This window comes from Dasypus novemcinctus, chromosome 4 (genome assembly GCF_030445035.2).
Source record: "Dasypus novemcinctus isolate mDasNov1 chromosome 4, mDasNov1.1.hap2, whole genome shotgun sequence".
In the NCBI taxonomy this organism is placed as follows: Eukaryota; Metazoa; Chordata; class Mammalia; order Cingulata; family Dasypodidae; genus Dasypus; species Dasypus novemcinctus.
This window is the reverse complement of record NC_080676.1, coordinates 62,150,422-62,178,401: the sequence shown is the minus strand read 5'-3', so window position 1 is coordinate 62,178,401 and position 27,980 is coordinate 62,150,422. Positions and strand designations below refer to the sequence as shown.

Genomic DNA, 27,980 nt, shown 5'->3' with positions numbered 1-27,980 from the left:
GCCGAGGCGGGTAGAGGGGTTTAGACGGTTACGAACCCCAGGCGCACGGTGGCAAGAGGAGTCTCTGACGCTCAGGGCACCGAGGCTTCTGCGACAACGTGGCCGCAGCTAGACCAGGCCAGCGCAATGGCGAGGTCCCGACTGCCCGTGGCAACGTCACTGCGGGTGTCAAGTACGGCAGGAGCGTTTCGGGCTCGGGCTGCGCTGTTTCCTGCCCCGGGCTGCCCCAGGCCTGGGGTGCACGACGCACCTTTCCCGACTCTCGCCCTTAACTCTTAGGTCTGCGAGGTCTGCGGCACCCAGTGGGGGATGTGGGAGAGAGCTGCTGCTCCACGCGGGTGGGGAAGGCTCCGCCTCACCGCCGGCCTCGCCTGGTAGGCCCGAAAGAGGCAGTGAGGGTCAGGGGCTGGAAAAAACTGCCGCGGGTCAAACGAGCTCCCACAGTACCTTCTGGAATCACTGGCACTCCGGTTTCTGGCTTGGAGATCGAGAAACTGACCATGAAATAGCCTTGAAGGGATTTGTGCTCAGTCACCTTTTCAGGTGGGAGTCTCGTTGCCCAAGTAGATAGCACAGAAGCGTGGCCTCAGTTGCCCTGGATGTGAGGGCCACTGATTAATCATTGGTTTGATCAGCAAAGCAGGTGTCTATTCTTACCTGCTCGGTTCATCGGTTCATCACCTCACTACCTTCCTCCATGGATTTTTTTTCACAGGCTCGAAACCTTATCGTCCTCAGTGAATTCAATATATATGTTTCTGGAGTCTCCTTTAGGGTCAAGGTAGCCTAGAGAATCTTCACCACTTCCTTGCTTTTCACACATCTGGTATTCCTCCAGCGACATAAAACCCAACCAAGCCAATTTCCTGGGTGTGTGACCTGTGAAATCACGCAAGGTTCTCCGCTTGAAAAGGCACCACCGCACTCAGAAAGGCCCTGAGCTTGTTTTAACGTTCTGCTGACACAGTCTTGAAATGCTTAATTAATTTTAATTTTTGAACAAGGGGTTTCTTTTTTTTTTTGAGATATTGAGCAGGAGATTGAACCCGGTGAACCCGGGTGATGGTATGTAGGAAGCCAGCCCTCAACCACTGAGATGTACCAGCTCCCCTCCACAGTTTTATTTTGCACTGGCCCCAGTAAATAATGCAACTATTTGTTCTGGCCCCAACTCTCATCTTTCTTTGATAGTATTCAATTATATAAAAATATAATTAAAAGATTCTTTTCAAGTCAGTAGCTGCTAAGCTATCAAGAAACAAAGGAGAAATAGTTGTTGACTCCCCTGAATTGAATTATGAGCCCTTTGTAATCCAATCCCCTTTCTCCTCTTGCCTCCCTGCCCCCCATCACTCTAGTTCAGGGACTTGGAAGAATGTGCGGAATGTGAAGGTGCCACACTTCTGAAGGAGCGTTGTTTGGCTCCTTGCTTAAGGATAGAGGCAGGTGAGGAATAAGCTGATCATGTATTAATGGAGTACTTTGGGATTGCTTTCACAGGCGCCCTGGAAAGGCTGTTGCAGATGGGGCTAAGGTAAGGGCTGCACTGATTGATTTACAATGTGGGGAAGAAAGGAACTGTGCTTTGAGCAGAGGGTGAGAGGTTGGAAAGCTGTGCTGTTCAATACCATAGCCACTAGCCACATTTATCTATTTAGGACTTAAAATGGGACTAGTATGAAATAAGATGATTCATACAAAACACACACCAGATTTTAAACTCCTAATTTTTAATTAAAAATAATATTAACTTTTACATTGATTACAAGCTGAAATGATATTTTGGATTAAATAAGAAAAATTAAAAGTAATCTGTTTTACTTTTTCATGTGACTACTAGAAAATTTTAAATTATATACGTGACTCACATATTTCTTTTAGAAACCACTGTTATAAAGGTTTTGGAGTATTGGAAACTACCGAAATAAAAAATAAACTGCCTCTTCCCCCACACTCACTTTGTCCTCATCTCCCAGAAAATATTCCTACCCAGTCTTACCTTATCTTACCCACATCAAACAACCTTACCAACCCAGATAATCTCAAACTAAAGGCCTTGGCCATTAAAGACCAGAACTGCTGCCTCACCACAAGTGGTCTAGAACTGCAGAATTATAACGTCCCTTTTACTTGGGAGAATGACTGCAACTTCTATCAGCTGGTGCCACTAGAACCAACTAAGCATTGCTGAAACAGCTATTCCTACTGCTTTGGTTAGTTGTCCAGTTTTACAGAAGTGAATTTAGAGAAACTGCAGAGAAGAGAAGGAATAAAGTAAGGGAGAGTGAGCACCCCACCAGTCTTCACTCAAAATTATTATATTGTTAAAAATTATGGGATTATAGCATCCTTGACCTTCCTTCTTTTCTATCAGTCATACTACCTTAGAAAGTAACTATGTGATGTACATATTTATAAATATGCACTAACTAGAGGTGTTTTAGTCTTAATCTTGGTCATCTGGGCCTGCAATTCTCTTTATTAGGAGGGTTTTCAACTACAAAAAAATATTCTTTATAGACATAGGACTATTTAGGTTAGGTACTTTATTAGTGAGCTTTGATAGACACAAAATTCTGTGTCTTTTAAGGAATTTTTCCATTTCATCTAAGTTTGTAGAATTTATGGGCATACAGGTCTGTAATATTGTTTAATCCTTTTAATGTCCTGGGACCTATAGTGCTGTAGTGTTGTCCCTTTTCATCCTAAATATTGGTAATTTGGGTCTTCTCTCCTTTTTATCTGTCTGGGCACTATTGACATTTTGGGCCAGATAACTCTGTTGTGTGGGGCTCACCGGTACATTGTCGGATGGTTAGCATTCCTGGCCTCTCACCCTTAGATGCCAATAGCAGCAGTCCACAACCCCTACCTTGGTGTCATCCCGTGGCAACAATCAAAAATGTCCTCAGATATTGACAAATATTTTCTGAGGGACAAAACTGCCCCAGGTTGAGAAGGACTGCTTTAGACTGCCATTTTCTTTTACAGCAATTTTTAAAAAATTTTTTTTGTATTTTACTTTTACTTTTTATTGTATTTACCATTTCTGGAGATCTTCATTATGTAGATCCAGATTTTATTTAGTATATTCCACTGTCAGAGGAAGTTTTTTTTTAACCTTTCTTTTAGCACTGGTCTGCTGGTAATTTTCTTCTTTTTAATTTGTTTAAGTCTTTATTTTTCCTTCATTTCTGAAATATTTTCCGTGGGTATAGAACTCTGAACTGGAAGTATTTTTATTTCAGTGCTGTTATCATTACACTACATAGTATTCTGGGTTGCATAGTTTTTGATAAGTTGCTGTAATTAGTTTTGTTCCTCTGTAATATATCTTTTTTTTTTTTTCCTATGGCCACCTCTTGATTTTCACTTTAATTTTTCAGCTGTTGGAATATGATGTTGTATTAGTCAGCCAAAGGGGTGCTGACGCAAAATACCAGAAATTGGTTGGTTTTTCTAAAGGGTATTTATTTGGGATAGGAGCTTACAGATACCATGCCATAAAGCATAAGTTACTTCCCTCACCAAAGTCTATTTGGACTAAGATGGCTGCTGGCATCTGCTAGGGTTCAGGTTTCCTGGGTTCCTACATTCCTGGGCCTTGCTTTACTCTGGCTTCAAGCTGCCTTCCTTCCTGGGGTTAGCTTCTCTTTCCTCTGCATGCTGACTTCCCAGAGCTCCAGTTTAAGTCTTTAGTATCAAATTCCAAAATCAAAACTCCAACATTAAAAGCCCCTTAACTCTGTTCTTCATCATGCCTTTTATCTGTGAGTCCCCACCCACCAAGGGGTGGGAGACTCAATGCCCTAATCATAACTCAATCATGCCCAGGTACAGATCAGATTACAAGCATAACCCAATATTTCTTTTGGGAATTCATCAGTTATGTCAAACTGGTACAGATGTGTTGTGTGCATAATTTTTTTTGGTATTTTTCTTGGGAGTCTCTTGAGCATGGATCTGTGGCTTGGTATACTTCATTATTTTTGGAAGATTCTCAGCCATTTTCTTTTCAAATATTTCTTCTGTCTTATTCTGAGATCCCAAATACATGTTTGTTAGGCTGTTTGCTATTATCCCACAATTTTTAAATTCTCTTTTATATTTTCTTCACTCTTTTTTTCTCTCTGTATTTTTAGTTTGGGTAATTTCTGTTGACCTATCTTCAAGTTCACTAACTCTTTCCTCAGCTGTGTTATGTGTACTGATTAGCTTGTTCAAGGTATTATCCTATTTATAAAATTCCCATTTGACTTTTATAGTTTTATTCTCTGCTCATGTTCCCCATCCAATCATGTTGTCCATTTTTTCCACTAGAATCTTTAATATATAAAAATAACATGAATCATAGTTATTTTAGTTCTTTTTCATAGTTCCAATTCTTAGGGTGTCTATGAGTCTGGTTCTGTTTTGCATTCTCTTTTGATAGTGGGTTGTTTTTTCTCCCTTTTCTAAGTCTCCTAGTTTTTTATCAAATGCCAGACATCTTGGGTAATACAGCAGAGACTAAGTATGTCTGGGATAACTGGCTTGTGGTGGCCAAGCGTTCTTAGTGATGTTGCTTTTTGGCCCTTTGATGTCAACTCTTCCTATCATCATGAAGCAGAATTCAAGCATTGGATTGTTCACCCACTAATAGGGAACACGAGCTAGGTTTAGACCATCGTGAGACAGGTTAGTTTTACCCTACTGATGATGTATTTTTGCCATGGTAATCCTGCTCAGTATGAGAGGAACTGCATGTTCAGCCATTTGGTGTATGTTCTTGGCTGAGGAGCCAATAGGGTGAAGCGTCCATCTGTGGGATTATGACTGAAAGCCTCTAAGTCAGAATCCCACCCAGGTGGAATGATATTGCAGCACCGTGAAGCCTCAGTTGGCCTTGGATAGCTAGTCCTCTACCGTCCCCACCCGTGCATGCGGCGCCCCCTGCTGCACGTCGGGTCCAGGGTCCAGTGCAGAGAGCCCCTCGTCCTGGGAAATGGGGCACAGCTGGATAGGGTGCTGCCCCCTCACCTGACACACACCACACATTCTGGGGAACTTGGTACTAAACCACTCACAGATGACCTGCTCCTGGGTTGGGGTTTCAGACAAAGCAGAGCAGCTCCCTCATTGCAATCTTTTGAAAGTCAGCCTCTACACAAGGTTTTGAAAGAAAATAAGGAATATTAATAAAAAGTAAAAAAAAAAAAAAAAAGGGAAAAAAAGAAAAACAAGATAATCTAAAAAAAAAAGGAAAGAAAAAATATTTTAAAAAGAATATTTCTGCCACAAAATAAGCACATTTCTTTTTCTGCTAGGCTAGTAATATAGGATATTAAATCAGTCTTGCAGTCTTGAAGAAGTTAAACTGGGTTTTGATTTTATTGTTCCATCTTCAGTACATAGCTGGTTCTTTCCTCTAGTACCTTATGCTTAAAGTGAGACCTAGAGTGCTGGAGGAATTTTCTCGATGTACCTGTTCTACTTTCAGCTTTTAACCTTTCCTCTGAACCTGTACCAAAAAGAGGTCTCTCACCATGCTTTTGTTTTTCTCCTACCAGTAGATGGCTGCTGTTTATCTTGTGCTTGCTAGCTTGGTAGTAGAGGTCGGGAGACTTCTCTGTCATCCTAGTTCAGCCTTAGTCTTAGGCAAACTTTGTATGCATAGCCCTTGAGCATGGGACTTTCTCAGCATTCTTGCCCCTCCTCTGTCTGGCAGACAAACTCTTGAGTGAGTGAGCACTTCCTGACTCTCCCCAGTGTAGAAGTCTTCTAATTGTACTGGCATGGGGTCCTGGGCCCAAGACTTTTTCCTGACCCTTTTCACCCAGGGGTTGAGTTTATCTGTCCTCTCCATCCCAACCCTTACTCAACAGCAGAATTTCTTTACCTGACTCTGGAGGCAACCGGGTTTGCTGTGCCTCCCCAGTGGCTCAAGGCTGTTATTACGTAAGAATGAGAGGGTCTGGCATGACGTTTGCCTTTCCCACAGCAGATGCTTACTCCCCTCCTACAGGCCTCCATAGCCAAAAGGAGGCTGTCTGTGGTCTCCTGCCTTGTCCCAGACCTTTCTCATCTGTGCCCAGTAGAGACCAGAGAAAAGAGATTGGAAGTGTACACAAATTCCCTTTTTGTCTGAGGTTCTAAGAGGTTCTCTTCTTTCATGTTAGTCCATACTTGTCCAATAGCAGTTCAATTGAATACTTGTCCAATTCAGCAGTTTTGGCTGAATTCTTACCTACTTGTATGGTACTTAATGTCTCTTCTTCTTGTGCTTTGCCACATGTAAACCAATGCTCACATCCTGACTCTCCTTGGTGGGACCACTCTTTCCTTAGATTTCAAGCTACTAGATTGCTCTATAACCTTTACTGGGGTGATCAACCATCCCAGTTTTCCAGGACATGGGACTTTCAGTGTTAAAACCAAGAAAGTCCAGCTGGTCATACTAACCTCAGCTCTCTGATGGGTTCAACTTATTATCTTATAGTTTTTCTATTGCAATACTTTTTCTAGATTTCTATATCCTAGACAGAAGCCAAACTACTGAAATATTTATGCATGCTTAATCTGAACAAAAATGTTTTTTGTGCTGAGAGCAGCTCAGCAATAGGTTTGCATGAAGGGAAGGCAATGCAGAACTGAAGAAATAAAAGGACAGAAAGAAAGACACAAGAGAGGAAATAAAGATGGGACCAGGGGACTCACAGCTTCTGAAACTAAGAGCCTCAACCCTAGTTTCCCCATCGTATTTATTTGGGAACCAACAAGCAGTTGTTTGTTATTTACTATAATAGGGTATAGTTGCAACACTTACAATAATTAGGTATAGGTCATCCAAAATTCAAATGCTTCCTTACGCAAACATTTTTTGTGCTGACCAAATGGTGTTCCATCTAGTCAAGGCCCAGTGTTCCTAAACCCACACTTTTTGCCTGCATTATGGAAGCATTTCAACTTCAAACCATGTTCCTACTGTTTTCCCACAACATCTTGAGATAGTGAGAAACCTTACGAGGAAGCATCTGTTTCTTACTAAGACAGGTATCCTTGTGAAATTATCTCTAAAATAGAAAATAAGCAAAATTATTCTTTTGTCTGCCAGCAGCATATTTATCTGAATGGTTAAATGAACTTTAGTTGAAGAGGTGACTCCATACTTGTTTTTTATATAACTGTACTCAATATTGAGCTAGCACCAGATTTGGACTTCTCTTTCAGCAGGTAAGCATCTCCTGCAGATTTCAAGAGAAACTTTTAAAAAATCTTTATTCTCTTTTGTGGAGAAGGAAAAAGGTTGAGCCCAACTGTTAGCTTTCAACAACAATAATATCGACCACCTCTAGGTTACTATATATATTTATATGTGCCCATTCATATCTTGCTATCAACTGTTTAGGGCACATGAATTTATGTTGTCACGGGTGGTACATCTGGTATTGTTTTTTTTTATTATTATTTCAGGTACCATGGGAGCCAGGAGTGTTTGTAATCTTATAGCACTAATAATGGCTATGAGGTAGGCAGATTCATGGTAATGCTATGAATTTTGTGTGATGGTGAAGGCACCATCATTGCTCAGTTACTTCTTTTTGAGTAACCTTGAATAACCAAAAGAAACACTTAGGGCCTCTTGCTATATTTGTGGGCATCTGTCTAATATATTCCTATTAAATGGTCAAGATAGTGAGATTAGTATACTAAAGCACCTTTTTTCAAAATCATAAATCTAAACAGCTGTGGATTTTTTTATGGTTTATAGATTTAATAGCAGCTAAGGCTTTTATAGTATTTATTTTGTGCTAGATATTATTCTAAGAGTTTTACTTCATTAACACATTAAATCCCCATACATATAAACTTTATAACAGCCCTATGAAATTAAGTATTATTTTCTACATATTACAGATTAGGAAAATGAAGACAAAGAGATTAAGAATGTGTTCCCACTAGTTTTTAAGTGGTGGCATTGATACTTAAGCCCAGGCAGTCTTGTTTCCAGAGTTCTTTTAACTATCATGACAATGACCAAAGACACAGAGGTAAAAATTTCAACCTGGAAAAGGGTATATAGAGTGTGGAGGGTTGTGTATATGTAAAAAATGTTTAAAAGCCTTTTACATGACATTTTGATATTTTAATTTCAGGCCATGTACCAACCAAGGATGTGCAATACAGAAAGCTAAAAGAGCATATGCTAAGGAAAAGGAGTTAAAAATAGTACAGTGAGACCTTGGAGTCACTACTGCAAGTGAACGTAGTATAAATTATACCAACAGATGCCATCTTAGTGAAAAATTCATGTGAAGCAGATGACTCAGTTGTGCTAAAAGTGCTGAAAAAACACTTGAAGGAAGATTGCGACCTCTGTATATAAATATTTAAGTACCTTCAGTCTCAAAACTGAAGGTTACTCAGAAGGTGCTTGCCCTATGAAGAAACTAAGGCTGAATAAAAGTATCAATTCTACTCCTGCTAAAGTGGGATGTATAAAGAACTTTGGTTTGAAGGGGACAGGATGGATGTTATCAAGTCGAATGAATGTATAAAGAGTTTTGGTTCAAATGAATTACAGTGAGATTCAAATATGACTAACCATATGCAATTACCCTCCAAACCAGTCTTTGGAATCCAGAGGACACAAAAGGGAGACAGGACAGTCAACAGGTATACCAGCAATTTCTATGGAGTCTGTTGGTAGAGACACTGACATTCTTCAAAGAGTAGGATGCTTTGAAGGCTCTGTGATTTTTAAGCCAAGTGATTATTATAACAAAGAATAATTTATAATTTTCAATGGGACAAAGTCTTTTAGCCTAACTTGAGAGTAGTGATCAACATCCTCCGTATTCCTCCTGGGAGTCCTAGATGACTTTATATAGCTCTGATTAAGTGGACCAATTTATATGAGGACTTGATATTCTCACCTAGGGAAAAATGGTAGCATGATCTGGAAGTTAGAAAAGAGTACCCAGATTGTATTTAAGAATGTACTACTGCAGAAGTTCTGTAGCAGGGTTTCTTAAGATTAACCTTGACCATGGCCCAAAATGTATAAAGAGTTGGTAACCTTTTACAGTTTTGGACCTTAATGAAAGGATACTATTTTGTACTTTACTGCAGTGCTCTAGTCCTCAAGACAAGTGAAACCACCTATTTAACAAGCTAAACCATGTCATGAAAATTTAGAATTTTCTACTTAAAAGAATTGAGAGTTTAATTTTGAATGGCCAGTTGTTTAAGATACTGTCAATAATGAGGGAAAAATGGAGCACTGCTCTATTAGGATCAGTTCTACTCCAAAACTGGTCATAACTTTTAAAAAATAATTGTTACATTCTAAATTGAAATCACAGAGGACTGGGTTTTGAGGCCAAGTGAAGGATGAGTAGAGGATATAGGAGACATTGGGTTAAAGGTATGTAGTGAGTTTGGCTTCTTAAATCTCCCCAACTCCTCCCAGGAAAGTTCTTGTGTTTAGGCTGATGATAATCATATTCTGTATGCCCTGGGCTGTGGAATTTCTCAAGTTTCTTGCCTCCCCAACTACATTTTCCTGAAATTCCAGTGTATTAACTTATATGGTTGCAGAAACTGTCTTTAATAAGCCAAGTCATCTGGAGCTAGAATCCAGAATCCAGGAACTATCCTTGGTAAGCCATCAGCACCATCTTGCCACATTGCTTGGCATTTACATAGTAATTATTAGTCATATTGCAAAAGTGTAGGAAAAAGGAGGCTGTCAGGGGCATGTGCATTTAGTTCTCTGCAATGTCAAAAGGTGGAATAGGAGCAAAGCAAAGCAGATCTTAGTACATAAAAGTGAGGGCATGTCTAGGGGTTGGATATGTGTGTAACCACTTTCAGGTGGTTATGGACATAACAAAACTCAAATGCATATGATTTTGCCAAAGCTTCAGTCAAGAGGTTGCCCAAGTAAAGGGGGTAAGTACTCCCCCCAGACCTATTTGGAGTTATTTGGTGGTTCAGGTACCTGTCACATTGTTTGGCATTGACAGTTACTGACTTAACTGCCAGAGTCCAAAACTATGATAACTGGTATAATTATGGTTCCTCTCAGAGTAAAGATGTGAGGACATTTTTGGTATTGTGAAGTTTGTGAAAGAATCTGACTTTCTGAAAAAGTTTATTTTAAGAAAGTGATGTACACATCCCAAATTTCATTTATGCTGTTAAAAGGATTTGGAAGAGTGAATCTAAAAGCACAATCTGCACTGGTCAGTTTAAAATAGTTTATCTAAACCTTTTTTCTTCATCCTCCTTTCTGGAGAGACTTTCTATATTTTCTCTTAAAGTTTTCACACATTTAAGGCCAGCTGACAAATGTTGCTATCCCCATTGGTGAGAGTTAATTGAAAAGAGTAGGGTATTCTTGTTACTACTAGCAGCACCAAATGTTTCTTATTTATATTATCTTTGGAGAGAAGCAAGCATCTTTACCTCTTTGGAATAAGATGTTCAGACTAGTAAAAAGTGGGATTTTTTCCCTCTTACTTTTAACTTGTGAAAAAAAGCAGTAACTTTTTACATTGGAACCTTTTTCTGGTTAAAAGTTTAACATAGTTGCTTTTTAGTTTTGTAGATACTTTTACACTAGGAACTAAGAACTAAGGGTGGGGGTAGTAGTATCATATGTCAGTTTTAAATAACTTTTTAAATAGGGTTTTCAGAACCTTCACTAGTTTTTTTCTTACTATTTTTAAAGAAATTTAGTTTTATGAGCTAATTACATTAGAAACTAAAGTGTAGGAAGTTATATCTTGGAACTTTACAAACTTTTACTTTTTTACTTTGATCATTGATTTTAGATGAGTGTGGCAGTGTGATGGTGGATAGAATTAGTGCAGTAGCATTGAACACATAGGATCAAATGGAAAAGGGACAACCAGTCATCTCGTTATGCATTAAAATGTAAATTTTTAAAATTTTTCTTTTGTTTTTTAATATAAATTTGTAACTTAATAATTACTCCTGTATAATCATCACCCAGATCAAGAAATAGCAAATTGCCAAAATTTTCTAATAGTCACTTCTAATGGCAGCCCTTCCCCTCCCCAGAGGTAATCACTGTCCTGATTTATATAGTAATTAATTCCTTTTTTAATACCAGTTGTTCTCAAAGTATAGTCTAAGATCAGCATCATCTGGGAATTTGTTAGAAATACAAATTCTTTTAACTTTGCCCCATTGCAAAAAATTTATATATTTTTGTGGCATGCATATTTATGTAATAAGAGTGTAAGTAGTATAAGTCAGTGGTTCTCAAACTTTAGCAAAGTATCACAACAACCTGGATAGCTTATTAAAACACAGTTGCTGAGCCCCACCCCCAAAGTTTCTGATGATCTGTGTTATCTCTTTTAATCACTGATTCTAATTTTCTTGTGTGCTGGGTATCTTTTTAACACTGTGTTGGTACTTACACTTGAAACATTATTTTGGAGGAGTAATCCTGAAATCTGTAATCAAAGTACTTTGCTCCAAAGAGTATTTGCATTTGATTCTGCCAGGTACCTGGGCGCACTCCCAGTCTGTTACTACCTGCTCAAAGTTTGTCATTTCCTGGACAACTCTGGGGATTCTTACCATGTTTTAATTCTCTTCAGATTATTTCAGTTCTTTTTAACTCTTACTCAGAGATCTTAGAACCCAGATTATTGTGGGGATTGGTTTCCTATCAGACTCTCTACCTCATATGGGCCCAGAGTTTTTTCTGTTCTCTTCTTCACCTTGGAATGTTGTCAAAATGGAGGGTTTTAGTTTTCTAGGATTAGCTGGTATCCTCAGAGGAAAAATGGCTTTAGTCTTGTTTATTTCTCTACATTCTCGACTTTACTTCTGACCTGATAATTCCTTACTATATTGTAATCTCTTTGACGCTTTTTAAAAGATTATTTTAAATATATTTTATCCAGTTTTTTGGTTGTTTTCAGCTGGAGAACTGATCCTGATAATCTTAACCACCTTGATCAGAAATTGGTCATTAATTAATGTGTCATTAATGTGCAGTATTTTTTCAAAATACGGGGGTTTTTCAAAACATTGAAAATCATTGATATTTATATCCTTGAAAATTTTATTTTTAGCCCACAGCTTTAACCAGATATAGGACACACAGGATGGTTTTGGTACAAAAACTTTGCTGATAAAAGACTCACAGGTTTTCATATTTGTTACCCCCAACTATTCCAAAGTATAGTCCCTCTGATATATACTCATTAATTTCCAGGGAGTACATCCCATATCTTCAGAAAGCCTCATAAAATGCACAGAAATTCCTAGTCCAGAATCTATTTTGGAGTTTGTGGCACTTTCTATGAGGTTTAATTTTGTCATAACCAGGCTAGAGAAGCCAGATTTAAGAAGCATGAATGGTTTGTACTTTATCCCTAGGAAGGATTCTGTCTAGGATAGTTTATGAATTCCCCAAACTTTGCTTGCTGCCAAGTTCTGAACATTTGTTGGATAATATTTTAAATACTTCACTCCCCCAAAGAATATCATATTTTTTTTCCTGTTTGGCTCCTGTGAAACGATTATCCCTTGAAGTAGGCAAGATTCTTAAATACACAATACCCCTTCATAAGCTCTTCTTGACAAAGTCAGACAGATTCTTTCTGAACAAAGACAAGTCTCTTATATTTTTCTTTAGACATCTTTTGGAGGAAATTGGAAACCCACTAATGCTACACATATTCATTTGGATAGTAAACTGGTAGGCTTTCCGGAAGTCAGAGACTGTTGGGAATTTAAGATACTTCAGTTTATCTCATTTAAAAGGTACAACCTAACTAATTAGGGCAGAGGATGCCTTAAGGTAATAGAGCAGGTGCTGCTTCCCCGTGCCTTTTTTCTCCCTAAGATGTGCCCAAAATTTGTGGGCTTATGGTACAAGTGCAGGATGGGAGTTCCAACAGACCAAAGAGACAGTCTCTTCAAAATCTGTTTTTATTTTTCTTTATCATTTCAGTGGGTAATGTCATCAATATCTAAACTAGTAAACCTACAGACTAATCACTTGTTACTGGACCTGACATTCATTTCAAATATAGGTTTTCAAACTATCCCTTGTGATATAGGAACTTTCCAGTTTACAGCTTACAAATAACTAGGGAGCTTTCCATATAACATAGGGGACATAGCAAGTCATGACCCTCTGCTGTCCTCCCTCTCAGTTGATAGCATTAGTTCAGGCCATCATGTTGGCCAACAAAGCAATATACTGCCACCATTATTATTTTTACACAACACATTACTTAAAAAACAGAAATATTGCTGCACAAGTAATAAAATTTCTGTGTTTTGAATTCGTACTTCACTAAAAGGTGTGGAGATCCAAAACCACATGGAGTCTGCTCAGTTCTGCTTCCTTATGGACATGTCTTGCTGAATCCCATGTATTTGGGGGAGTTGTCTGGGATATAGGTGCAATATTGCCCCTATTTAGTAACACATGCTCCTCTCTTCCCAACTAAAATGTAAGGATGTGTGGTGTTAGACCACCATATTTCTTAGGATTACCATTTCTTCAGTATTACTGCTGCATAACTGATCATTATGGTGTCTATCTCAGATCATTGAGCTAGCATGCTTACTCTGAACTTTGAAATCATACAATAAATTCTGTTCCTACATCTAATATGAATTTTTAGGAGTTATTTATTGAATCCAATACTGATCAAGTTCATCCCAAGTAGCAGCTCACACTTTATTCTTCATGCAGCCATTGATGTGCATGTGATTCTCATATCTGGTAGGTAAAAGATTTAGGGGTGGAATTCCTTTGTTTTTCTCCAAAACCCAGAGTCCAATTTGTGGTACTTAATATGGATGTTATAGAAAGTGGCCTTTATGTCCATCCTTGATGCTACAGGTATGGGTGACTATTCCCTTCAGCTTTAACTTAAGAGAAATTTGTATAGGAAGGATTAGGAACTATTCTTAAGAGAGAAGGGTTCACATGTACTTTCTCTTATAACTAGTCGATCTTCCATGTACTGTCACCTTAGTTTTAAACTTAGCTTTTGCCTAAGCTATCCAGGTTCTGGAATTTGCTTTTTTTTAAAAAACCAAGTACCATGATTTCCCATCCCTCAATTGTTCTCAAATGAAGTATGTAATGTATCTCCAGTACTTGGATCTATATTATTCTGTATTGGCCATTTCTAGGTAACTAGATAACCTAGAAATTTAGTATTAAGATACATTTCCTCCTTCAGATGTTCTGAATCATCTGAGAGTGCCTATAGGAGTGCAATCATTCCTTCAAAGTAGAATTGCCCTCCCTTGTACAAATGCTGTTGTACTGGAATGAGGGTGACTGCCTTATTTCAACTAGTATTTAGCCAGCTGTTTCAGGATTTATCTTCACTTTCAGTGATCTTGATTTTCTTTCCAAAAGTTGCCATGCAGTAAGTTCCAGCTAAGAGCTGCATGTCATTAGCATTGAACTTTTGCATAATGCCTGGTCAGAATTTCTAGCCCAAAAAGTCTCTAGAGGTGAGCCCTCTACTCACACATTCCTTACTATGAGCTGTTACCTGCAATAAGGCAATAGACAGTGTTCTTTGAGAAGGCATTCAAATGAGGATGACTTAAGAACCCTAGGCAGTATAATCAGACCTCTCAAGGAAGGAAACATTAGACCCCTTTCAGTCTCCTGGCAGTTCAAAACTTCAGTTCTTTGCTTGCATCCTTGAAGGCTTGATTCTGAATGGTTCAAGCCAAATAGTCAATGGTAGAAATTGTTATGCAAGGAATGATGAAGTCATACACTATGAGTAGAACAGGGTCAGCTAGATGCTGTCAATAGCTAATCAGTGTTTGATAAGCCTAGAATGAACTATGATAGATAACTAACGTTATCTATTGTTTGGGGAGGAGAGGAGAGGATGCGGGCAGAAACAGTAGTGTACCTTCCCCAGTTCATTTACCCATTTATTGTTTTCTGCTCTTATCTCTGTTAGCCTGTGGACTCCTGCAGGAGTGATTGTGATTTGGTTTCCAATGTTTTCCAGTCCCTGAAACCTGTCTTTCAACCACATCACATTCTACATCCCCATTCTTTTTACCCACTATTCTGTTATTCACACAAAAACCTCCTGTTTCCAAGTGTTCCCAATGGGGAAAGTGTCATAATCTGGGGACATTGGCCTTCCCACTAAGGGTGCTTGTCCAGAGCTGTCTGAAGTTTGGATATTAGGGTTATAGGGCAGGCAGTACAGATGATACTCTTATTTCTCCTAGTATGAAGAGAACAGAGTCATAAATGTCATGGTAAGGAATTTCTCCTAGTATTGCTTTACCATGGTATTTATGGGTTGCCCATTAACTTAGACTTTTTCTACCCGGTTTTAATAGCCAGACCACTGGGACTTTCTACTGAGAACTTCCTCTTTCTTTTTTAGATTTGTTCCCAAAATTCTCAGAAGTCTTTCTCAACCATCTTTTCCAAAATTGTATATAGAAGAGACTGTTTATTATCTACCCCTCTATTCATTTTTCTTTTCTTTAATAACAGAAGCCTGATTTTCAGAGTAAGGGGGTGGTGTGCTCAGCTAAATAACTACTTTATTCCTCTTCTACTACAGATAAAGATGGCAGTGAGACACAGTTCTTGTCAATGAGGCATAATCAAAGGTTATTGGGAGCAGTTTCTAGGAAAGCTCCTTAAAAGGAGGTAGTCTCAGGGTATGTGCCCTTTTGCCCTTCTACCTACCTGCATCTTAGAGGAATGCTGGAAAAAGAATAACATCTCACAACCATGTGGTGACCATGTGTGAAAAGCCAAGAGAATAGCTCGGGTTATATCTGAGAAGACCAGGTTGGCAGGGTAGTTAGATTAAGAATGACTCAGGCAGTAATACCCCATAATTTTTGTACATTATACTCCTATCCCTATCCCCTCAGCGTTGGGGAAAAATCCCTTTGTCACTGATCATATCCATACAGTTAATATATCTTCAACGCTATGAAGTAGGACCATTCTGCCACAGTTTACTCTAGACAGACCTTTCTACTCCCAAATCCATTTAAAAATTATCTGTGCTTCTTTGCCCCAAGTTCAGATCTTGACCTTTCTTGTTAATGGAAGGTCCAAAAACCTCCAGAGGAGTGGTGGCATACAATTTGAAAGCAATTCAGTAGATAGCAAGTTGGTCAATTTTAACAATTAAAAAAATTGCTATCCACCGCCATTGGCTTTTGAAATAGTAGTAATCTGAATGTACCATAATGTGGTTTACAACCCATTTCCCATTTTAAACGTATAGATTCAAATTTTAAAGTTTTATGACAAAATAAATTACTTGTAGATTTCTTATTTCCAGCAATTATTCTTGCTTTGTACTATTGTAATAGTAAAAATGTTGGAACAGCTCTAACATCTCCAAATATAAAGGGTTATTGGTACAACTTAATAAAGTTCCAAAAGCAAAGTCCTGTATTACTTCAATAAATTGTGGTTACAAATGCTATCTACAATGTCTCAGATTTATGAAAAGATAATTTTTTGTGTGTACCTGTATATTTTTTAGAAGCTACTTTATCATTGTTTTTTCCTGTAGGTAAATGGGATAATAGGTTGTGGAGGGGTTTTTGTTTTGTTTTGTTTTGTTTTTAGTGTTCTATTCCTTTCATTTAATATTTCAATAATGAGCTAGCATTACTTTTTTGATAAGAACAATTTTTTAAAAGATGAAAAAATCCTCTTGATGGACATTTGACATGAAGAGAGCAGAAGAGTGATGCTGAGATATGAGCAGCAATCAAGTCAGGAAGAGGAGGGGACCATTGGACCACTCAGGCTGCTGCTGGCTCATGACCTGGTCGGGAGCTGCTTGTGGGATTCTGAATGGCAATGAGTCCTCCCTGTGATACCAGGGTTACTTTTCCCTTCCTCGTGTTACTTTACCCTTTATGTTAAAATGTCTCTCTGATCCTTAAAAACTGTACATGCATTTATTCAATAAACAGAGCCCAAACCCCTTTAGATACATAGTGAACCAAACATACTTTCATAATGAGGGAGATAGATACCACTCAGATCACACAGATGTATATAGGATAAGGACTATGAAGGAAAAATAAGCTGGTATGGGATAGAATTATAGAGCAAGTAGGGAGACCCACTTTACATTATATACTAAGGCATTCTGAACTCAGTTTTGTTTTTTTTTTAAAGATTTATTTATTTCTCTCCCCTTTCCCCCATCCCCCATCCCGGTTATCTGTTCTCTGTATCTATTTGCTGTGTCTTCTTTGTCTGCGGCTCAGGAACCTGTGTCTCTTTTTGTTGTGTCATCTTGTTGTGTCAACTCTCCGTGTGTGCGGCACCATTCCTGGACAGGCTGCACTTTCTTTCGCACTGGACAGCTCTCCTTACAGGGCGCACTCCTTGTGCATGGGGCTCCGCTATACAGGGGACACCCCTGCATGGCAGGGCACTCTTTGCGCGCAACAGCACTGTGCATGGGCCAGCTCCACACAGGTCAAGGAGGCCCGGGGTTTGAACCGCGGACATCCCATGTGGTAAATGGATGCCCTAACCACTGGGCCAAGTCTGCTTCCCCTGAACTCAGTTTAAGTTGTGACCTCTAGTAGGGCAGCAGTCAGGCAATTGAAGATTTCTGAAGGGGGAACAAGCATTTCAGGCAGAGGAAACAGCATGTGTGAAAGCCTAGAACAGCAAAGACCTTAGAGACTTGGGGTAAAGGATGGTAGCTACAAAGCAAGAAAGAGAATGACTTTAGATGAACTTGCAGAGGTAAGTAGGTATATTAGTCAGCCAAAGGAGTGCTGATGCAAAGCACCAGAAATTGGCTCGTTATTATAAAGGGTATTTATTTGGGATAGAAGCTTACAGACACCAGGCCATAAGCATAAGTTACTTCCCTCTCCAAAGTCTATTTTCATGTGTTGGAGCAAGCTACGTCTGCGATGTCTGCAAAGGTTCAGGGTTCCTGGGTTCCTCTCTTCAAGGGTCTGGCTTCTCTCTCAGTTCAGGGTTCCTCTCTTCCCAGGGCTTGCTTCTTCCTGGGCTCAGGATTCCTCTCTTCCTGGGGCTTGCTTCTGTTTCTTCTGTGAGCTTACTTCCTGGGGCTCCAGCTTAAGGCTTCAGCATCAAGCTCCAACATCAAAAACCCTTGCATCAAAAGATCCAATTCTGTGCTTTGCCATGCCTTTTTATCTAACGACATGCCTTAATGCCCTCATGACATGGCCCAAAGCCCTAATCATAACCCAGTCACACCCAGTAATAGACCAGATTACAAACATAATCCAATATCTATTTTTTGAATTCATAACTGCGACGGTTTGCTCGGTCGGTAGAGGTGGGGTCTGGCTGCGGACGAGGGGTCGGTCCAGCTCTGGACGAGGGGTCGGTCCCGCTTGGGACGAAGGGTCGGTCCCACTTGGGATGAGGGGTCGGTCCGGCAGCAGACGAGGGATCGGTCTCACAAGGGGTTGCGCGGTTCGGCTGACGGGGTCGCCCGGCGAAGCCGGCGACGAAGGGGTCGCCCGGAGAAGCAGGCGACGAAGGGGTCGCCCGGAGAAGCAGGCGACGAACTGGGGACAAGGGAGGCCAGGCCCTTGTCGGGGGCTCTCAGGACTGGAGGGCGCACGGCAGAAGAACTACCACGGAGACAAGGTAAACACGCAAGTCCACTTTACTGAGGGAGAGGCAACAGTTTTATAGGGGCTGGGGAAGGCTGATTGGTCGAAGCCACGCCCTGTTCTGATTGGTTGCCGGCGAAAGGTCAGTGGGCGGTACTGGACGGGGGAGGGGTGGTGGTTAGGGATTGGCTGTCGCTGTTGCTGGGGGAAGGGGCAGGGTTTAGGGATTGGTGGCTGCTGTTGCTGGGGTGGAGGGCAGACTTGAGTTTCCCGCCCACGCCTGGCTGTTGCTGCTGTCGGGGGAAGGGAAAAGGGCGGGCTGGATTTCTCCGCCCACGCCTGGCTGTTGCTGCTGTCGGGGGAGGGGAAAAGGGCAGACTGGAATTTTCTGCCCTGCGCCTGCGCAGGGAGAAGGAAGAAGAAGGGTGCCACCCCACAAGGCATCGGGTGGCGCCATCTGGGAGGAGGGGCGGCCGCGGAAGCATGACTGCCGAGAAGGGGAGACCCGAGGGCACTCTGCGCCCATGCCGAGCTTCCTTCAGGGGTGGCGGTGGGCCCGACCAACCACCCTATTATGGGGGCAGCGGAATTAGGCCTACCGCGGCCGCTCCCCTGCCAGGCCAGCAAACCACACTTCAGCCCGAGGGATGACCACATTTACCCCTTCTTTTCAAATAAGGGCCAGGATGGCAGCAGCAACAAGTAGCCGAGGCCCAAGAGGCAGTAAGCAATGAGGGAAGTGGGGCTGAAGAGGGAGGTGAGTATGACGGGGATACAAATGTACAATTTGGGGGGCAGTATCTTGCCGTTGCAAGCAAGGGTGGCCAATGTCCAATTCTTGTTGATCTCGGTGGCTATAAGGTCCATCTGCTTGTTAAAAGTCCAGGATGACAGCGCGTTACAGGTAGTTGATCTCTTCTTGGCGGCGAAGAGCGGTAGAGGCAGACTGTGTGATGGTCTGGAGGATCGCAGCGGTGAGGACTAGTCGCGTCAGGGCACCAGCGACGGTGGTGGCGGCAGCGTCAGGAGTGGTGGAGACGTAGGCGAGGACAATAAGAAGGCCAAAGTCTTCACGGGCGCGAGAGAGGCCGATGTTAATGGGGCGGGCCAACATGGGGCGGCCCAATCTGCAACGCAGTAGGGGTTCAAGCGAAAAAAGGAGGGGGGCGGGGGACGAGAAAGGATGCTTTGGATGGCTGAGAAGAGGAGTGAGGTCGAGACAGGAGGAAGCTCCGCAGAAGTATGGGGAGGCAAGAGCAGAAGCGTTATTGGATGCTAGAAAGCAGGCCGCGGGCCGGGGAAAGCGGGTTGCGGGCCGTTTAGCAGGGCTGGAGCTGCTTGAGAGCGATGGCGGCATGGGGGGCCGTGGTTACAATCTTCTGGGGTGGTAGCGGCTAGACAGATGGCAGAAAATATTATCAAGAAAGCAAAGGTTATGAGGAAGAAATAGAGTATTAAAGGCTGTGGGGGAAGTGAGAAGATCATTTAGAGGATAGGGTTGAGAATGGTATGTTTAAGACAGAAGCTTTGTGGTTTGTAGGAGACTGCTTTATAAACGAAGGAGAATGAGGGCAGTAAATATAGTAACGATAGATAGGAAGATGACAGTGAGGAGGAGTCTTTGTTTAAGGTTCCAATCGTCCGGCGCAACAGTGGCTAGGCCGATAGCGAGGGGTGTTGCTAAATAGACAATGGCTGCAAAGACAAAATCATCTTCTGTTTCCTTAAGAATAACTTTTCTTTAAATACTTAGTAGCATGCAATATTAGAAACTGTTTCCTAAAAGCAAGTTGGCAGGGGAGCTTGGTTGCTGTTAATCTTTCCTGTTATAAAATTACCTTTTATTATTATTATCATCAATTCAGTTTTATATATATATATTTAAGAATGACCTTTTGGAATTAGCCATTTAATACCTTAATGTAAACTATTGAAGATAAATTTTATCTTTACAGAACACATTCCCTTACGTAAAGTTATCACAATACCTTTTACACTTGCCACATGCAAATTAAGTTTCAAGAGTTTATGAAAAATTAGCCATCTTACTTTAGGACAAAATACGTCTTTTTGCAAAACTTATTACATTTCCGTTAGCATTTTTACAAACTTTTAACCTTTTTAATATTCATATAAGTTTTACATTCTTTATATTATCCTGTGAAGAAAAATAAGTTATTCATTTTAATCTAGGCAAGAACAACTTTTTATGAAGACGTACAGTTAATTTTGTTAATTAAGACTTACAATTTTTTTTTAATTGTAGATATCTTATTAACATTTAAACTTATGTATTAATATAATAAACTTAAGTATTAATATGAGCGCTTATTTAATTTTTGGCCATTTGAATAGAGCTCTTTTAAAGATTTCTAGTAATTTATATTTACCATCCGGAGGTATCACAATATATGTTGACATTGAACAAACAGACAGACAAACACAGAACAATTACAACACATTAACAGAAATATATAATTTATTTACAGTTGACTCATAATTCTTACTTTCTTGGTATAGCTGCTTTTAAATCCTTTTTTATATAGCATATCATAGATTATACCCTTCAAGATTTCTTCTGGACTTCATGTTGCCTGTAATAAGCCAGGAGGGAATCTTTTACCTTCCTGCTCCACAGCAAAAGTGACCCTATCTATAAGGCGAGTATAGGTGTCCGGGTCCCAAAGCTGACACGTGGTAAGCCACGGATTAAAGGGGAGAAGAAGGTCCCAATATACTTGGAGCTGTTTCAAAGAGATCTTACACCGGTGAGTGTCTAGGAGACCGGCGAGGGCCCGAACTTGTGGGGCTTGCTTAGCAGATAGGATGTTACCCATTGCTAATGGCCTTTTGGAGCCGATAAGAAAAGGGGCCCTTACCTTGAGAGTGTGGCGATGGGAGCCGAGGTGCGCGGTGAGATGAGGGGTCGGAGCCGGTGGGGCTCTGACGGTGGTCGCGGGCCAAAAGAAGGCCCCGACAAGGGGAGGGCGGGGCGACGAGCAGTGGAGCAAGGCAAAGGGGAGCAAGCACGGAGGGGAGGAGGCAGAGGTGAAGGCAGGGGTGGAGGTGCTCAGGCACGCGCTCCTGAGAGTTTTATTGGCGCCTCTTAATCATAGCGGGTCGGTATAAGCCCCCGACATGGAAGGAGAAAGCCATCCAGCGATTCTCCCAGACCGCCGTGGATCATATGAGGTCACCAAGATTCAGGAGCAGCAATGCAGAGCGAAAAGATAGGGGTGAGAAGAGAGGAGAGCGTAGGGCTATGGTAGGGTTACTTCAGACGTGCAAGCGCGTGCTTCCGAGAAATCCAAGGCTCCTCTTAATCATAGCGGGTCGGTATAAGCCCCCGACATGGAAGGAGAAAGCCATCCAGCGATTCTCCCAGACCGCCGTGGATCGTATGAGGTAGCCAAGGCTCAGGTAGCAGCAATGTTGCACGAGAGAAGTCCCAAGGTGAGAAGAGAGGAGGGCGTAGGGCTGTGGTAGGATTACTTCAGACGTGCAAGCGCGCGCTCCCAAGAAATCCAAGGCTCCTCTTAATCATAGCGGGTCGGTATAAGCCCCCGACATGGAAGGAGAAAGCCATTCAGCGATTCTCCCAGACCGCCGTGGATCGTATGAGGTAGCCAAGGCTCAGGTAGCAGCAATGTTGCACGAGAGAAGTCCCAAGGTGAGAAGAGAGGAGGGGGTAGGGCTGTGGTAGGATTACTTCAGACATGCAAGCGCACGCTCCCGAGAAATCCAAGGCTCCTCTTAATCATAGCAGGTCGGTATAAGCCCCCGACATGGAAGGAGAAAGCCATCCAGCGATTCTCCCAGACCGCCGTGGATCATATGAGGTAGCCAAGGCTCAGGTAGCAATGTTGCACGAAAGAAGTCCCAAGGTGAGAAGAGAGGAGGGGGTAGGGCTGCCAGGTTATGGAGTGAGGCTGTGGTGGGGTTGCCTTGTCCCACGTTGTGCTGTGGTGGGGTTGCTTTGCCCCACGTTGGGCGCCAGCTGCGACGGTTTGCTCGGTCGGTAGAGGTGGGGTCTGGCTGCGGACGAGGGGTCGGTCCAGCTCTGGACGAGGGGTCGGTCCCGCTTGGGACAAGGGGTCGGTCCCACTTGGGACGAGGGGTCGGTCCGGCAGCAGACGAGGGATCAGTCTCACAAGGGGTTGCGCGGTTCGGCTGACGGGGTCGCCCGGCGAAGCCGGCGACGAAGGGGTCGCCCGGAGAAGCAGGCGACGAAGGGGTCGCCCGGAGAAGCAGGCGACGAACTGGGGACAAGGAAGGCCAGGCCCTTGTCGGGGGCTCTCAGGACTGGAGGGTGCACAGCAGAAGAACTACCGCGGAGACAAGGTAAACACGCAAGTCCACTTTACTGAGGGAGAGGCAACAGTTTTATAGGGGCTGGGGAAGGCTGATTGGTCGAAGCCACGCCCTGTTCTGATTGGTTGCCGGCGAAAGGTCAGTGGGCGGTACTGGACGGGGGAGGGGTGGTGGTTAGGGATTGGCTGTCGCTGTTGCTGGGGGAAGGGGCAGGGTTTAGGGATTGGTGGCTGCTGTTGCTGGGGTGGAGGGCAGACTTGAGTTTCCCGCCCACGCCTGGCTGTTGCTGCTGTCGGGGGAAGGGAAAAGGGCGGGCTGGATTTTTCCGCCCACACCTGGCTGTTGCTGCTGTCAGGGGAGGGGAAAAGGGCAGACTGGATTTCTCCGCCCACGCCTGGCTGTTGCTGCTGTCGGGGGAGGGGAAAAGGGCAGACTGGAATTTTCTGCCCTGCGCCTGCGCAGGGAGAAGGAAGAAGAAGGGTGCCACCCCACAAGGCATTGGGTGGCGCCATCTGGGAGGAGGGGCGGCCGCAGAAGCATGACTGCCGAGAAGGGGAGACCCGAGGGCACTCTGCGCCCATGCCGAGCTTCCTTCAGGGGTGGCGGTGGGCCTGACCAACCACCCTATTATGGGGGCAGCGGAATTAGGCCTACCGTGGCTGCTCCCCTGCCAGGCCAGAAAACCACACTTCAGCCCGAGGGGTGACCGCACATAACCATGTCAAACCTCTACAGTAGGCTAAGCCAAATCACACAGGGCTTTGTAAACCATGATAGGATTTTGTCTTTTTCCTGAGTAATCAAACCAGTAAAAAGGGTTTGAGTTGAAAAATACCTTAATCAGCTTAGAGTTTCCTACTGTGTTTGCTAAATGAAGGAAGAATCAAGAGGCTATTAAAAAAGTATAAATATAAATATCACAGTGACCAGAAAAGGGCTAGAATTAGTTACACATGTTGCTATTCTATTTAAATGGAACAATATCCAAAAGCTGTTGAGAACCCTGGCCCAGAATTTGTCATTTTGGCTGACTACTATAGTTAGCAATCTCTGCTTTTGAAATGGCTGCCTATCTTCCTTCTTCCCTATGTGTGTGTTCCTGTGTTTGCCAAAGATAAACTTCTAGACAGGTCAGATCTGAGTCATAAGGTAACCTCTTTGCTTTTCCCAAAGCAATGGGATCATAGTCATGAAAAGGATTGAACAAATATTAGTGTTTACCATGTGCCAGGTACTGGCATAAAGAGTGAGTTAAAACAGAGTACTTTCCCTCATGGAACTTACAGTTTAGACTGGGAGCAGATATTAATCAATCTTGCAAATGTACAGTGATAAATTGTGAAATGGCCATGTCTACATTCCTTGTTAGCCACAATTAATACTTTTTCATGGGCCCTAGGCACAGGACTACCTCATATGATTATGAAGTTTGAATGTTGCACAAAGAAAGCCTGGTCAAGGGAGTTAATGAGGGCTAAAACACTGCCAGACTTCCCTTTGCCAAGCCTTACCCATGTTCAGAGCTACATCTGGCCAGTGGAAGGATACATTTTTATTTATACCAAGGTGTCATACATAGGTCAGTAGTATCTCTACCTCTCATATTGCAGGAGATCCCTATTATATAAATTGAATCAAGCCTTTACCTTGTAAATGTATAGCTGCCCTGACCACAGAAATATATCTGAAATGAATGATTAGGCATGAGTAGGTATAATTGTAGGCTTAGAAAACATGGAGTATAAGCCTGTTGGTTTCTGTATCTTGAGCCTAATTGAATAAGGATTTATGGTCCCATAATTTTCAAGTTTCTGACTCAGTTTTGAATTCATGGACTTTTTTTTGTTTGTTAAAGATTTATTTATCCTTTACCCCCCCCCCCCAATGTTTTGTGGTTGCTGTTTTCTGTATCCATTTGCTGTGTGTTCTTCTGTGTGCTTGTTTTCTCTATACGCAGCACCTGGGACCTTCTGGAGTGGTAGAAAGGCATTCAATCTCTTGTGCCTCCTCAGCAACCTGGTCTGCTGCATGTTTCTTTTTGTTGCATCATCTTGCTGCACCAGCCCTCTACGTGGGCCAGCAGTCTGTGCAAGTCAACACTTCTTCATGTGCCAGCACACCATGCAGGTCGGCGGCTCTCCACGTTAGCCAGCACTCTGTGTGTACCAGCTCTCTGCTTGGGCCAGCTCGCCATGCAGGCCAGCTTGCCTTCACCAGGATGCCCCAGGAAAAGAATCCTGGACTTCCTATATGGTAGATGGGAGCCCAATTGTTGGACCCACATCTGTGTCTCTGAATTCATGGGCTTTTAACTTTTGGGAGTGGTCCTGCTTCTGGGAAGAATACTGCTAGAATATACCCAGAATCAAAGAACTAGGTAGGAGTCAATGCGCTGAGGTCATGTCTCTTCCCAACAGTTTTCTGATGTTGGACAGTAGGAATAGACCTCTCGAAACCTTAAGTATTTCATCTGGAAATGGAGGCTTCTGTCCTCACTGGATTATGAGGCTTAGATGAAATTGATTAAAAAACAAACAAACAAAAAACCTTATAAACTGTGAGGCAGTTAAAAAGTATTAAGTTTTTTATGAAATGCTGTGTTTGAGTTTTGGAGTCCTGATTCTGAACTGGGTTGAGCTGGATCAACCCTCCACCTTGGAATGGTCTGTTTGTGAGTGTACATCTGGGCTCACTTGTCTTTGGGTTGAACCAGTGGCTTTTCACTACCCTCTAGCATTGACGATTGAAAAACAATTTTAATTTTCCATTCAGACACAAAACAAAAGGGAGTTTTCTGATTCAAGCAAGTTATGTTCTGGGCATAGATGACCTCTCTTCTTCTTTTTTTAAAATTTTATTTGACTTTATGAAACAAACATCAAGCATTGGCTCCCCATTCTTAACACCGATTCTGTTTCCCACTAACCTACCCTCCATAGTGCAACTCTGTATGTATACTCATTGTATTTAGTTCATACCAGTGAGACCATACAGTAGTCATCCTTTTGTGTCTGGCTTATTTTGCTCAACATAATGTCCTCAAAGTTCCTCTGTGTTGTTTTGTGCTTCCCCAATTCATTGCTTCTTTCAGCTGAATAGTATTCCATCCTATTGTATATACCACATTTTTTTGTTTATCAGTTGATGAGCACTTAGGTTGTTTCCATAATTTAGCAATTGTGAATAATGCTGCTATGAACATCAGTGTACAAATATCTGTTCATGTCTTTGCTTTCAGTTCTTCTGAATATATTCCTAGTAGTGAGATTACCAGATCATGTGGCAGTTCTATATTTAGCTTCCTGAGGAAATGCCAAATTGCCTTCCACAAAGGCTGCACCATTTTACATTCCCACCAACAGTGAAGAACTACAGCACTTGTAGTTTTCTGTTTTTTTTAATAATGGCCATTCTCTGTGGTGTGAAATGATATCTCTTTATAGTTTTGAGCTACATTTCCCAAATAGCTAGTGATGTTAAGCATCTTTTCATGTGCCTTTTGGCCATTTGTATTTCTTCTTTGTAAAAATATCTATTCAAGTCTTTTACTCATGTTTTAATTGGGATGCTTGTACTTGTATTGTGTGATCTCCTTATACAATATGGAAATCAAACCCTTGTCAGATATGTGGCTTCCAGAGATTTTTTCCATTGAATTGACTGTCTTTTCACCTTAACAAAATCGCTTGAAACACCAAAGTATTTAATTTTGAGGAAGTCCCATTTATCTATTTATCTTTCATTACTTGGGCTTTGGGTATGAGGTCCCAGAACCCACCACCACCACAAGATCTTGAAGCTATTTCCCTGAGTTTTCTTCTAGGAGTTTTATGGTTCTAGGTTTTATTTTGAGGTTCTTGATACATTTTGAGTTAATTTTTGTATAAGGTGTGAGGTAGGGGTCCTCATTTTTCTTTTAAATATGGATATCCAGTCTTCCCAGCATCATTTGTTAAATATGCTGTTCTCATATAGCCGTGTGGGTTTGACAGTGGCTGAACTCTCAATTCCATTGGTCAATCTGTATATCTTTATGGCAGTACCATGCAGTTTTTACCACTGTAGCTAGATAATATGCTTTAAAGTGTGAAAGTGAGAGGCTTCCAACTTTGTTCTTTTTTAAGATATTTTTGACTATTTGGGGGCCTTTACCTTTCCAGATTAATTTGATAATTGGCTTTTCCAATTCTACAATGAAGGCTGTTGATGAAAAATTTTATCAAATTTTTGTTAAATCTGTGGATCAGTTTTGGTAGAATGGACATCTTAGTGATATTTAGTCTTCCAACCCATGAATATGGAATATCCTCCCATTTATTTACATCATCTTTGGTTTCTTTTAGCAATGTTTTATAGTTTTCTGAATACAGGTCCTTTATGTCCTTTGTTAAGTTTATTACTAAATATTTGATTCTTTTAGTTGCTATTGTAGATGGAATTTTTTTCCTGACTTCCTCTCAGGTTGCTCATTAGTAGTGAAGTGTGTAGAAATGCTATTCATTTTTGCGTATTACTCTTTTTTTCTTTGTTTATCTAAGGATTTATCAGTTTTGTTGATCTTCTCAAAGAACCAACCTTTAGTTCTGTTGATTCTCTCTAATTTTTTTATTCTCCATTTCATTCATCTCTAATCTTTATTATTTCTTTCCTTCTGTGTAGGGTGGCACCGTGTGGGAGCGTGGCGACAGCAAGGGTCGCCTCGTCTCCAGGCGCCGGTGTGAGTCGGACCCGGGTGGCGGGAACGGGCATTAAGGCCCTCCGCTTGGGGTTCGGGCATACTGCCTGCCCCTCTGCCCAGCTGCACCCGCTTCCCCCTCGGTGGCCTAACCCTGCCTCTCCCCTGAGGGCCACCACCGCGCCATGACAGCCCCGCCTCGCTGCCGCCGAGAACCCTGGCTACCCCGTCTTCTGCCCGCAACCAGTGATGCACCCCTGCATGAACCTATCAGCCGTCTGCCGCACCCCGGCCACGCCCCCTGCCCCTCCCCTGTCTTCGCCCTATATTAACCGCTGTACTTCCTGAATAAATCAGACTTGCGCACAGA

At 42.0% G+C, this 27,980-nt stretch overlaps 1 long non-coding RNA gene across 2 annotated transcripts; it reads left to right on the top strand.

Annotated features, from left to right (window-relative positions):
* Positions 1-8: 8 nt before the first annotated feature.
* Positions 9-27,980, top strand: LOC131278226 (uncharacterized). Of its 2 annotated transcripts, none has more exons than XR_009185510.1 (3): positions 9-172; positions 1,359-1,534; positions 27,595-27,980. It is a non-coding gene; the product is annotated as an uncharacterized lncRNA (long non-coding RNA). The 2 variants fall into 2 exon arrangements; XR_009185511.1 differs by lacking the exon at positions 27,595-27,980 and adding an exon at positions 8,136-8,557 and having other exon boundaries at positions 1,359-1,446.